Consider the following 12,090-nt stretch of genomic DNA (forward strand, 5'->3'; position numbering starts at 1 on the left):
ATTATTGTTACTTGATGTAACTTAGTTGGTAGCGAAATCAATATCATGTTGCTGTAGTATATCATGTTACATAGCCAGTTTATCCCCTTATAGTCGCGTTATTKATAATTTTACTGTTGGGCCAATATTTACTCTACTTGCCATTGAAACCTTCAATATGGTCTCTGGCTAACATGCGTTACCGTATCCGCCACTTCCAGTTGTTATTATCATGTGACCATTCCAAGATGGCGGCCCCTCATGATAACCGGAATTCTAACATGCTAAGCTAAATTGTTAACTGTATAGGATGTTAAGTTGTTTACCATGTTAGCTTACATTGTTCCTGATGTTAGCTTGCATCCTATTCCTTGCTAGATTGTATAAATGGTGTGTTATATCACATTTATAGCCTGTCATTACACATACCTATGAATATCCTCCTACTGTACACCTTTGACATTTCTATTGGTATAGCCTTGTTATTGTATTCCATGTTATCTGCTTATACTCTTGCTATTAATATTGGTATATCTTTAGCTATACCACTGTGTAATACATATTCCTGTCTTCTATAGATGTCACACTTCCTATATCACTACCTCCTGTTTCTTCTGTAATTCTGGTGTATGATGAGACTGGCAATAAACCTGTATTATTTTCCCCTGTCTCATCACCCCCTCTAACTGAACCTAGTAGTGAAGTTGTTCCTTTCACCAGCTACTCTATGGGTCCACCTCTTACAGGGTGGCAATCTGTTTCAGCCTGTATTAAGTAGGAGTGCTGATTGAACGCTCAGCAGGACTGGAAAATGGTCCAATTCACACACTTATCAAGAGAACATTCCTGGTCATCCCTACTGCCTCTGATCTGGTGGACTCACGAAACACATATGCTTAGTTTGTAGATGATGTGTTGGAGTGTGCCCCTGGCTATCTGTACATTTTAAAAAACATGAACATTGCATAATATGAGCAATTTCAAATGATTTATACTTTTAATTTGACTTTTGATACTTAAGTATATTTTTGCAATTACATTTACTTTTGATACTAAAGTATATTTAAAACCAAATACTTTTAGACTTTTACTAATGTAGGATTTTACTGGGTGACTTTAAGTCATTTTCTACTAAGGTATCTTTACTTTTACTCAAGTATGATGATGCTGCTGCTATGTGTATTGGCCATTAAGAGGCTTTGAAGACACAAGTTGGCCATATTGGTACTCCTCAGAAATCAAATCAAATTTTATTTGTCACATACACATGGTAAGCAGATGTTAATGTGAGTGTAGCGAAATGCTTGTGCTTCTAGTTCCGACAATGCAGTAARAACCAACGAGTAATCTAACCTTACAATTTCACAACAACTACCTTATACACACAAGTGTAAAGGGATGAAGAATATGTACATAAAAATATATGAATGAGTGATGGTAGAGAACGGCATAGGCAAGATGCAGTAGATGGTATAGAGTACAGTATAAACATATGAGATGAGTAATGTAGGGTATGTAAACATTATATTAAGTGGCATTGTTGAAAGTGGCCTGTGATACATTTATTACATCAATTTTTCCATTATTAAAGTGGCTGGAGTTGAGTCAGTATGTTGGCAGCAGCCACTCAATGTTAGTGGTGGCTGTTTAACAGTCTGATGGCCTTGAGATAGAAGCTGTTTTTCAGTCTCTCGGTCCCTGCTTTGATGCACCTGTACTGACTCGCCTCTGGATGATAGCGGGGTGAACAGGCAGTGGCTCGGGTGGTTGTTGTCCTTGATGATCTTTGTGGCCTTCCTGTGACATCGGGTGGCGTAGGTGTCCTGGAGGGCAGGTAGTTTGCCCGCGGTGATGCGTTGCGCAGACCTCACTACCCCTGGAGAGCCTTACGGTTGTGGGCGGAGCAGTTGCCGTACCAGGTGGTGATACAGCCAACAGGATGCTCTCGATTGTGCATCTGTAAAAGTTTGTGAGTGCTTTTGGTGACAAGCCGAATTTCTTCAGCTCCTGAGGTTGAAGAGGTGCTGCTGCGCCTTCTTCACCACGCTGTCTGTGTGGGTGGACCAATTCAGTTTGTCCGTGATGTGTACGCCGAGGAACTTAAAACTTACTACCCTCTCCACTACTGTCCCGTCGATGTGGATAGAGGGGTGCTCCCTCTGCTGTTTCCTGAAGTCCACAATCATCTCCTTTGTTTTGTTGACGTTGAGTGTGAGGTTATTTTCCTGACACCACACTCCGAGGGCCCTCACCTCCTCCCTGTAGGCCGTCTCGTCGTGTTGGTAATCAAGCCTACCACTGTAGTGTCGTCCGCAAACTTGATGATTGAGTTGGAGGCGTGCATGGCCACGCAGTCGTGGGTAAACAGGGAGTATAGCAGAGGGCTCAGAACGCACCCTTGTGGGGCCCCAGTGTTGAGGATCAGCGGGTGTGGAGATGTTACCTACCCTCACCACCTGGGGGCGGCCCGTCAGGAAGTCCAGTACCCAGTTGCACAGGGCGGGGTCGAGACCCAGGGTCTCGAGCTTGATGACGAGTTTGGAGGTACTATGGTGTTATTAAGTGCTGAGCTGTAGTCGATGAACAGCATTCTCACATAGGTATTCCTCTTGTCCAGATGGGTTAGGGCAGTGTGCAGTGTGGTTGCGATTGCGTCGTCTGTGGACCTATTGGGTCGGTAAGCAAATTGGAGTGGGTCTAGGGTGTCAGGTAGGGTGGAGGTGATATGGTCCTTGACTAGTCTCTCAAAGCACTTCATGATGACGGAAGTGAGTGCTACGGGCGGTAGTCGTTTAGCTCAGTTACCTTAGCTTTCCTGGAACAAGAACAATGGTGGCCCTCTTGAAGCATGTGGGAACAGCAGACTGGGATAGGGAGAGATTGAATATGTCCGTAAACACACCAGCCAGCTGGTCTGCGCATGCTCTGAGGACGCAGCTGGGGATGCCATCTGGGCCTGCAGCCTTGCGAGGGTTAATTTGTTTAAATGTCTTATTCACGTTGGTCACGGAGAAGGAGAGTCCTTGGTAGCGGGCCGCGTTGGTGGCACTGTATTATCCTCAAAGTGGGCAAAGAAGGTGTTTAGTTTGTCTGGAAGCAAGACGTAGGTGTCCGTGAAGTGGCTGGTTTTCTTTTGTAGTCTGTGATTGACTGTAGAACCTGCCACATACGTCTCATGTCTGAGCTGTTGAATTGCGACTCCACTTTGTCTCTATACTGACATTTCACTTGTTAGATTGCCTTGCGGAGGGAATACCTACACGTTTTACATTTTTTAACCCCTCCACCACTCCCCCTCTTTGGAGGACAAATTTTACAGATTTCTGCTACATATATATACACATTTTGCATAACTACACTGTTTGTATTTGGCCAAATTCCCAGTCACCTTTCCATGGTTAAATGCGGTGGTTCGCGGGGTCAGTTTTGCGCGACGGCCGCTATCTATCCACGGTTTCTGGTTAGGGTAGGTTTTAATAGTCACAGTGGGTACAACATCTCCTATGCACTTCCTTATAAACTCACTCAACGAATTAGCGTATAAATTGATATTATTCTCTGAGGCTACCTGGAACATGTCCCAGTCAGCGAGATCAAAACAATCTTGAAGCGTGGATACCGATTGGTCAGACCAGCGTTGAATAGTCCTTATCGAGGCTACATCCTGTTTGAGTTTCTGCCTATAGGAAGGGAGGAGCAAAATGTCGTGGTCAGTCGTGGTCAGATTTTCCGAAGGGAGGGCCTTGTATGCATCGCGGAAGTTAGAGTAGCAGTGATCCAGTGTTTTGCCAGCGCGAGTGCTAAAAATCAATATGCTGATTATTTTACTAATAATCAGCATTATAATAATCTAATAATCAGCATTACTATTTTCTACATTGTAGAATGATGGTGAAGACATCAAAACTATGAAATATCACATATGGAATCATGTAGTAACCAAAACAAGTGTTCAACAAATCAAAATATATTTTATATTTGAGATTCTTCTAATAGCCACCCTTTGCCTTGATGACAGCTTTGCACACGCTTGGCATTCTCTGAACCAGCTTCATGAGGTAGTCACCTGGAATGCATTTCAATTAACAGGTGTGCCTTCTTAAAAGTGAATTTTTCAATCAGTTGTGCTGTGACAAGGTAGTGGAGGAATACTGAAGATAGCCCTATTTGGTAAAAGACCAAGTCCATATTATGGCAAGAACAGCTCAAATAAGCAAAGGGAAACGACAGTCCATCATCACTTTAAGACATGAAGGTCAGTCAATCCGGAAATTTCAAGAACTTTGAAAGTTAATTCAAGTGCAGTCACAAAAACCATCAAGCACTATGACGAAACTGGCTCTCATGAGGACTGCCACAGGAATGGAAGACCCAGAGTTACCTCTGTTGCAGAGGATATGTTCATTAGAGTTACCAGCCTCAGAAATTGCAGCCCAAATAAATGCGTCACAGAGTACAAGTAACAGACACATCTCAACATCAACTGTTCAGACGAGACTGTGAATCAGGCCTTCGTGGTCGAATTACTGCAAAGAAACCACTACTAAAAGACACCAATAATAAGAAGAGACTTGAAACACGAGCAATGGACATTAGACCAGTGGACATTTGTCCTTTGTTCTGCAGTCCAGATTCAAGATTTTTTATGCCAACCACCGTGTCTTTGTGTGGGTGAACGGATGATCTTTGCATGTGCATTTTCCACCGTAAAGCATGGAGGTGGTGTTATGGCTTGTTTTTTTTTTCTGGTGACACTGTCTGTGATTTTTTAAATTCAAGGCACACTTAACCAGCATGGCTACCACAGCATTCTGCAGTGATACGCCGTCCCATCTGGTTTGTGCTTAGTGGGCGTCATGTATCCCCTGGTACTGCTGCTCATCCCYTTCACCAGCTCCGGAGGTCTACGCCACCGTCCTTCTCGGCGTCACTGAACTGGATCATTACCACCAACCCCGGACTGTCTTGTCTCATTACGCACACCTGGTTCCTATTCCCCCTGATTAGTATGTGTATAATTGTGCCCTCTGTTCCCCATTATCATTGTAGATTATTGTTCCAGGTCCGTTGGTCTTGTGAGTAGCTGTGCTCGGTGGTATCGGCTTTCGTGCTACGTTTACTGTACGTTGTATTACGGTTTACATACTGTGTTAGTTTTGTCATGAAGTTGGCCTGGGGGTAGGTTTATGACAGTCATAAATACCTCTTCCCCCCTTTTTCCTCTCTCTCTACCCTACTGATGTTACATTTGCAAAACCCTTGGTTAACATAGAGATTCTGGGAACATCAGAAGGTGGGGGGAAATGAACTATATTCTGGTAATCCGACCAATTGAACATATGCAGTGGTACTTAATGAATATGATGTCAGTTCGGTTGTCATCTGAGACATTCTCATCAATGATAAGATGACATAAACTCTACAGTGTAAAGTCTACACATCAGAGTTATCGGATTCACATGGAATTGTTGTTCAATTTAAATGTTTGAATATGAAATTATTTGTGATGGGATGAAATGTGATTTTAGCTTCTAAAATGTGAGAATTGGGTTTTCATGAGTGAATTAGGCCCGACTCAGTGGCCCGCCCACGTGAAGAGACATAGGTTGTAAACTATGAAACAGACCCCTTTTCTCCCTTCCTATATAAAAACCTTGACGACAATTTAACCTCCTGTTCCGAGGATGTGAGGACGACGGTCCAATGTCAGAATGGTTCAGATAACATGTCAACTACAGAACTAAGCCAACCTCAGCATGAGCTTTGGTTGCGAATGGTATGAACTTTGAACTCTTATTCACTATAGAAGTGATACCTCCTAGACGTTGAGACAGCAGCTGCAAACGTAAATTAGGATAGGACAGACAGAGTATCCTGTCTACCACACAACGACATTACTACAACATATCCAATTGACCACCAGAGACATTCTTCAAAGGACAAAGGTCTCGGTTGGGCAACACGGCCTCCCATCTACCACCAACCTACCGAAGCGCAGCTCAGAGTAAATATTTATTGCATTTTCCTTTTCCAAATGGGCGGTAATTTAGAATGCATAAGATACTGTATTTACAATAGCACGGCTTCACCCTTTGTTCCTCAGTCTTCCCGCTCTTTCACTCAAACCCAGCCCCTTTTCTTTTGTATAACCAGCTGTCATATCTCATCCGCCCGCTAGTGACGTTTTCCTTTATGACGTAATTTGTAATCAAGGTATGATTCATTCTGTGTATATGTAATTCTGTGTGATTAGTTAGGTATTTAYTAAATAAATAATTAAACCCAATTTTGTATTGCTGATTCAACTTGTTAGCCAGGGTTCGTGAAGATAACCAAGAATTTACAACTTTCAGATGAGACTGAATTATGGTGACGATTAATATTGACTGCTATTGATGTAAAATATTACTAGGTCTTTAAGAGTTTATTCGGAAGATAACAGCTCTATAAATATTATTTTGTGGTGCCCCGACTCTCTAGTTAACTACATTTACATGATTAGCTCAATCAGGTAATATTATTTACGGAGAAACGATTTTATAGAATAGCATGTAATATCACTTAATCCGGCATAGCCAAAGACACGACAGGATTTATCGGTGGTGACAGTGTTTCCTAGCCTCAATGCAGTGGGCAGCTGGGAGGAGGTGCTCTTATTCTCTATGGACTTTACAGTGTCCCAGAACTTGAGATTGTGCTACAGGGTGCAAATTCTGCTTGAAAAATCTAGCCTTAGCTTTCCTAACTGTCTGTGTATATTGGTTCCTAGCTTCCCTGAAAAGTTGCATATCACGGGGGCTATTCGATGCTAATGCAGAATGCCACAGGATGTTTTTGTGCTGGTCAAGGGCAGTCAGGTCTGGAGAGAACCAAGGGCTATATCTGTTTCTGGTTCTACATTTTTTGAATGGGGCATGCTTATTTAAGATGGTGAGGAAGGCACTTTTAAAGAATAACCAGGCATCCTCTACTGACGGGATGAGGTCAATATCCTTCCAGGATACCCGGGCCAGGTCGATTAGAAAGGCCTGCTCGCTGAATTGTTTTAGAGAGCGTTTGACAGTGAGGAGGGTTGGTCGTTTSACCGCAGACCCATTACGGATGCACGCAATGAGACAGTGATCGCTGAGATCTTGGTTGAAAACAGCAGAGGTGTATTTGGAAGGCAAGTTGGTTAGGATGATATCTATGAGGGTGCCCGTGTTTACAACCTGGTAGGTTCATTGATAATTTGTGTGAGATTGAGGGCATCAAGCTTAGATTGTATGATGGCTGGGGTGTTAAGCATGTCCCAGTTTAGGTCACCTAGCTCTGAAGTTAGATTGGGAGCAATCAGTTCACATATGGTGTCCAGAGCACAGCTGGGGGCAGAGGGTGGTCTATCGCAAGCGACAACAGTGAGATACTTGTTTCTGGAAAGGTGGATTTTTAAAAGTAGAAGCTCAAATTGTTTGGGTACAGACCTGGATAGTAAGAAGAGCTCTGCAGGCTAACACCAAACCTTTGGCAAGTTCTATCTTGTGGAAAATGTTATAGTTTAGGGATGGGAATTTCAGGCTTTTGTGTCTTCCTAAGCCAGGATTCAGACACGCTAGGACATCTGGTTGGCAGAGTGTACTAAGAAGCAGTGAATAAAACAAACTTAGGGAGGGGGCTTCTAATTGTTAACATGCGATGAAAACAAGGCTTTTACGGTTTACAGAAGTCAACAAATAGAGCACCTGCTTATTCAAGCTGAAAGAGGAAAGGGCCTTCTACAAACTGTTGCCACAAAGTTGAAAGCACAGAAATCGTCTAGAATGTAATTGTATGCTGTAGCGTTAAGATTTCCCTTCACTGGAACTAAGGGGCTGAGCGCGAACATTGAAAAACAGGCATAGATCAATTATTCCTTCCCTCCACCAGACTTTACAGCAGTGTGGCATGTATTCATGGATGCCAAGGGAAGCCAGGCTTTCCCAAACATTTGACAATAAAATGTTTTGAAAACATCAAATAAATTATCTTTCATCTTTATGTGTTTCATAATTTTCCTTCAATTCTCCAGAGGCTGAATGTATCACAGGACAAAGCACCCGAGCGACGCGAAACACGCGACCCCTCTATCTGCGGTATAGTATAGGCCCTCTATATGATTCTGTCTGTGTTCAAACGAATATGACAATTGTTGCCACCCGTAGCATTTGAGGCAAGGGAAGTCAGCCAGGAATCTGGCCTCTCCTTAACAAAAAAGTATAACAAATTAGCCACCAGCGATTGAGTGAACTGAGCAAGCTCCAACTGTGAATGTCCTGGCACACCAAAACAAAGTTGTCCAGTGGCTAGATAGCTAATATTTGTCCCTTTCCTAAATACCATGGAGGGATGGATATAGATTAGATAGATAGATGAGTGAATAGATAGAATAGGAGAGAGAGAGACGAGAGAGAGAGAGAGAGAGAGAGACGAGGACGAGAGAGTAGAGAGAGCAGAGAGAAGAGAGAGAGAGAGAGAAGAGAGAGACGAAGGAGAGAGAGAATTTGAGAGAAGAGAGAGAGAGAGAGAGAGAGAGAGAGAGAGAGGAGAGAGAGAGAGAGAGAGAGAGAGAGAGAGAGAGAGAGAGAGAGAGAGAGAGAGATATTAGCCCCTCTGTGTTTTTTTCTGCTATCCCACCTTGGTTGCTCCCTAAGCCAGTGATATATCTAGGGTTGATTGAGAGGGTAAGAGCTTTTGAGGAAAGAGTAGATTCAGTTGTACGTGAAAATTGAAGAACACAATACTATGCTTTCTTGAATAAATTCACAGATGGATCTAAGGACCCTAAGCAGGAAGGACAGGTGCAGCTTTTAATGTTCCTGAGTTTTAAGGTGTCAGTGACAAAAAGAGCAACAGGTAATTTATCTGTTTACACAATGGAGTTGATGGGCCTACTCTTGGCTGCAGAGTGGGTGGAGGAGGTGAGGCCAGACAGAGTAGTCATCTGCACTGACTCTTGTGCAGCACTGATGAGCTTAAATTAATTTGCGTCTCAGCAGACAGGATGTATTGTATGAAGTTTTGCAGTGCTTGTATAAGGTGAGACAGATGGGGGTATTTGTGATGTTCCTATGGGTACCAGCTCATTTGGGAGTAGAGGGGAATGAGGATGGTATGTTATCACCAAGCAGGCTCTTAAATATCTAATGTTGATATGGAATTGTCAAATCAGTGAAGCCATGAGGTTAATTAAAAATAGTGGTTAAAAACAAAATGGCACGGGTTGTGGAAAAGGAAGACACCTGTATAAGATTCAGCAACAGGTGGGGGCGGGGAGTTCATCAGGCTGAGAGAGAAGGAGGAAAGTGTAGTCACAAGGCTGAGACTGAGACACACAAGGCTCAATAGTACATTGAAATTGGTGGGGAAACATCCGACTGGGAGGTGTGATCATTGTCAGGAGGAGATGGAGACAGTGGAACATGTTTTGTTTCAGTGCCAGAAATATAGGAGGGAAAAGGAGCGATTTATTAGATTTGAGGCGTAATGAGGTTGAAGAGCCAAAATTAAATGAACTGCTGGAGAAATCTTCAGGGGATGTAGTATTTATTTATATATTTTCTTTCCTTAGGGAGACGAGAATATTGGGTAAGATTTAGACCTTATTAGGTTATTAAAATTATTAGGTTATTAAATTATTGCATCTGAGCTCCTAGAGTGTGCGGCTCTCCTTTTCTGTTTCAAGTGTTCTACTCCGCTAGCCAGCACCTTGCCTAAACAGGTGTGCGTTTCTTTCGCCTCCAGGATTTAGACCTTCCCTGCCTCTGTTCCACACTCCAGTTAAGTTGTTGGCAGTAATACACCTTAAAGTTAGCTGCCAACCGCCATAAAAAAAATCTACAGAAGAATAAAGGAGGAGTGACAGTTTGGCCCTTTCCGACAATACCCTCGGACAGGGCCAACCAGGCAGGATATAACCACACCCACTTTTCCAAAGCACAGCTCCCGAACAACTAGAGGGATATCAACAGACCACCAACTTACTGCCCTGAGACAAGAGTGAGTATAGCCCATGAAGATCTCCTCCAATGCATGTGCCCGAAAGATCTCCTCCAATGCACTTCTGACTTCAACTGTATATACACTGCTCAAAAAAATAAAGGGAACACTAAAATAACACACCCTAGATCTGAATGAATGAACTATTCTTATTAAATACTTTTTTCTTTACATAGTTGAATGTGCTGACAACAAAATCACACAAAAATTATCAATGGAAATACAAATGTATCACCCATGGAGGTTGGATTCTGGAGTCACACGATCAAAATTATAGAGTGGAATATACTCGACACCAGCGCTGATCCAACTTGAGTGTAATGTCGCTTTAAAACAAGTCAAAATGAGGCTCAGTAGTGTGTGTGGCCTCACGTGCCTGTATGACCTCCCTACAAAGCGCCTGGGCATGCTCCTGATGAGGTGGCAGATTGGTCTCCGCTGAGGGATCTCCTCCCAGACTGGACTAAAGCATCCGCCAACATCCTGGACAGTCTGGTGGTGAATGTGGCGTTGGTGGATGGAGCGAGACATGAATGTCCCAGATGTGCTCATTTGGATTCAGGTCTGGGGAACGGGCGGGCCCAGTCCATAGCATCATATGCCTTTCCTCTTGCAGGAACTGCTGACACACTCCAACACAATGAGGTCTAAGCATTGTCTTGCATTAGGAGAGAACCCAGGGCCACCGCACAGGCATATGGTCTCACAAGGGGTGGGAGGATCTCATCTCGGTACGTAATGGCAGTCAGGCTACCTCTGGCGAGCCATGGACGGCTGTGCGGCCCCACAAAGAATGCACGCCGCGCACGCGTCATGCTGGAGGATGTTGCAGGCAGCAGAACGTTCTCCACGGCGTCTCCAGACTGTCACGTCTGTCACAATGTGCTCAGTGTGAACCTGCTTTCAATCTGTAAAGACAAGGGCGCCAGTGGCGAATTTGCCAATCTTGGTGTTCTCTGGCAAATGCCAACGTCCTGCACGGTGTTTGGGCTGTAAGCACACCCCCACCTGTGGACGTCGGCCCTCATACCACCCTCATGGAGTCTGTTTCTGACCGTTTGAACAGACACATGCACATTTGTGGCCTGCTGGAGGTCATTTTGCAGGGCTCTGGCAGTGCTCCTCCTTGCAAAAGGCGGAGGTAGCGGTCTCTGCTGGGTTGTTGCCCTCCTACGGCCCTCCACGTTTCCTGATGTACTGGACTGTCTCCTGGTAGCGCCTCCATGCTCTGGACACTACGCTGACAGACACAGCAAACCTTCTTGCCACAGCTCGCATTGATGTGCCATCTGGATGAGCTGCACTACCTGAGCCACTTGTGTGGGTTGTAGACTCCGTCTCATGCTACCACTAGAGTGAAAGCACCGCCAGCATTCAAAGTGACAAACATCAGCCAGAAGCATAGGAACTGAGAAGTGGTCTGTGGTCACACCTGCAGAACCACTCCTTTATTGGGGGTGTCTTGCTAATTGCTATAATTCCCACCTGTTGTCTTATTCCATTTGCACAACAGCATGTGAAATTTTATTGTCAATCAGTGTTGCTTCCTAAGTGGACAGTTTGATTTCACAGAAGTGTGATTGACTTGGAGTTACATTGTGTTGTTTAAGTGTTCCCTTTATTTTTTTGAGCAGTGTATATACTCCTTTCTTGATACATTAATTCCTGAACAGTATTTATATATATTGACCTAGGTCTTCAGTGTGTGACAGGTTCGTGATACTGAAAGGACAGCAACTGTATACCAACACAGGAGTGCAATTTTGAAAAACACAAAGGCAGTGGTGTAGTAGATGCTATGTGCAGGTAAAGTTAGAAGTTTACATACACCTCAGCCAAATACATTAAACTCAGTTTTTCACATTTCTGACATTTAATCCTAATAAAAATCCCCTGTCTTAGGTCAGTTAGGATCACCACTATATTTTAAGAATGTGAAAATGTCAGAGATAATGATTGATTTCAGTTTTTATTTCTTTCATCACATTCCAGTGGGTCAGAATTTTACATGCACTCAATTAGTATTTGGTAGCATTGCCTTACATTGTTTAACTTGGGTCAAACATTTTGGTAGCCTTCCACAAGTTCCACAATAAA

Source organism: Salvelinus sp. IW2-2015, linkage group LG15 (genome assembly GCF_002910315.2).
Source record: "Salvelinus sp. IW2-2015 linkage group LG15, ASM291031v2, whole genome shotgun sequence".
Taxonomy (NCBI): Eukaryota; Metazoa; Chordata; class Actinopteri; order Salmoniformes; family Salmonidae; genus Salvelinus; species Salvelinus sp. IW2-2015.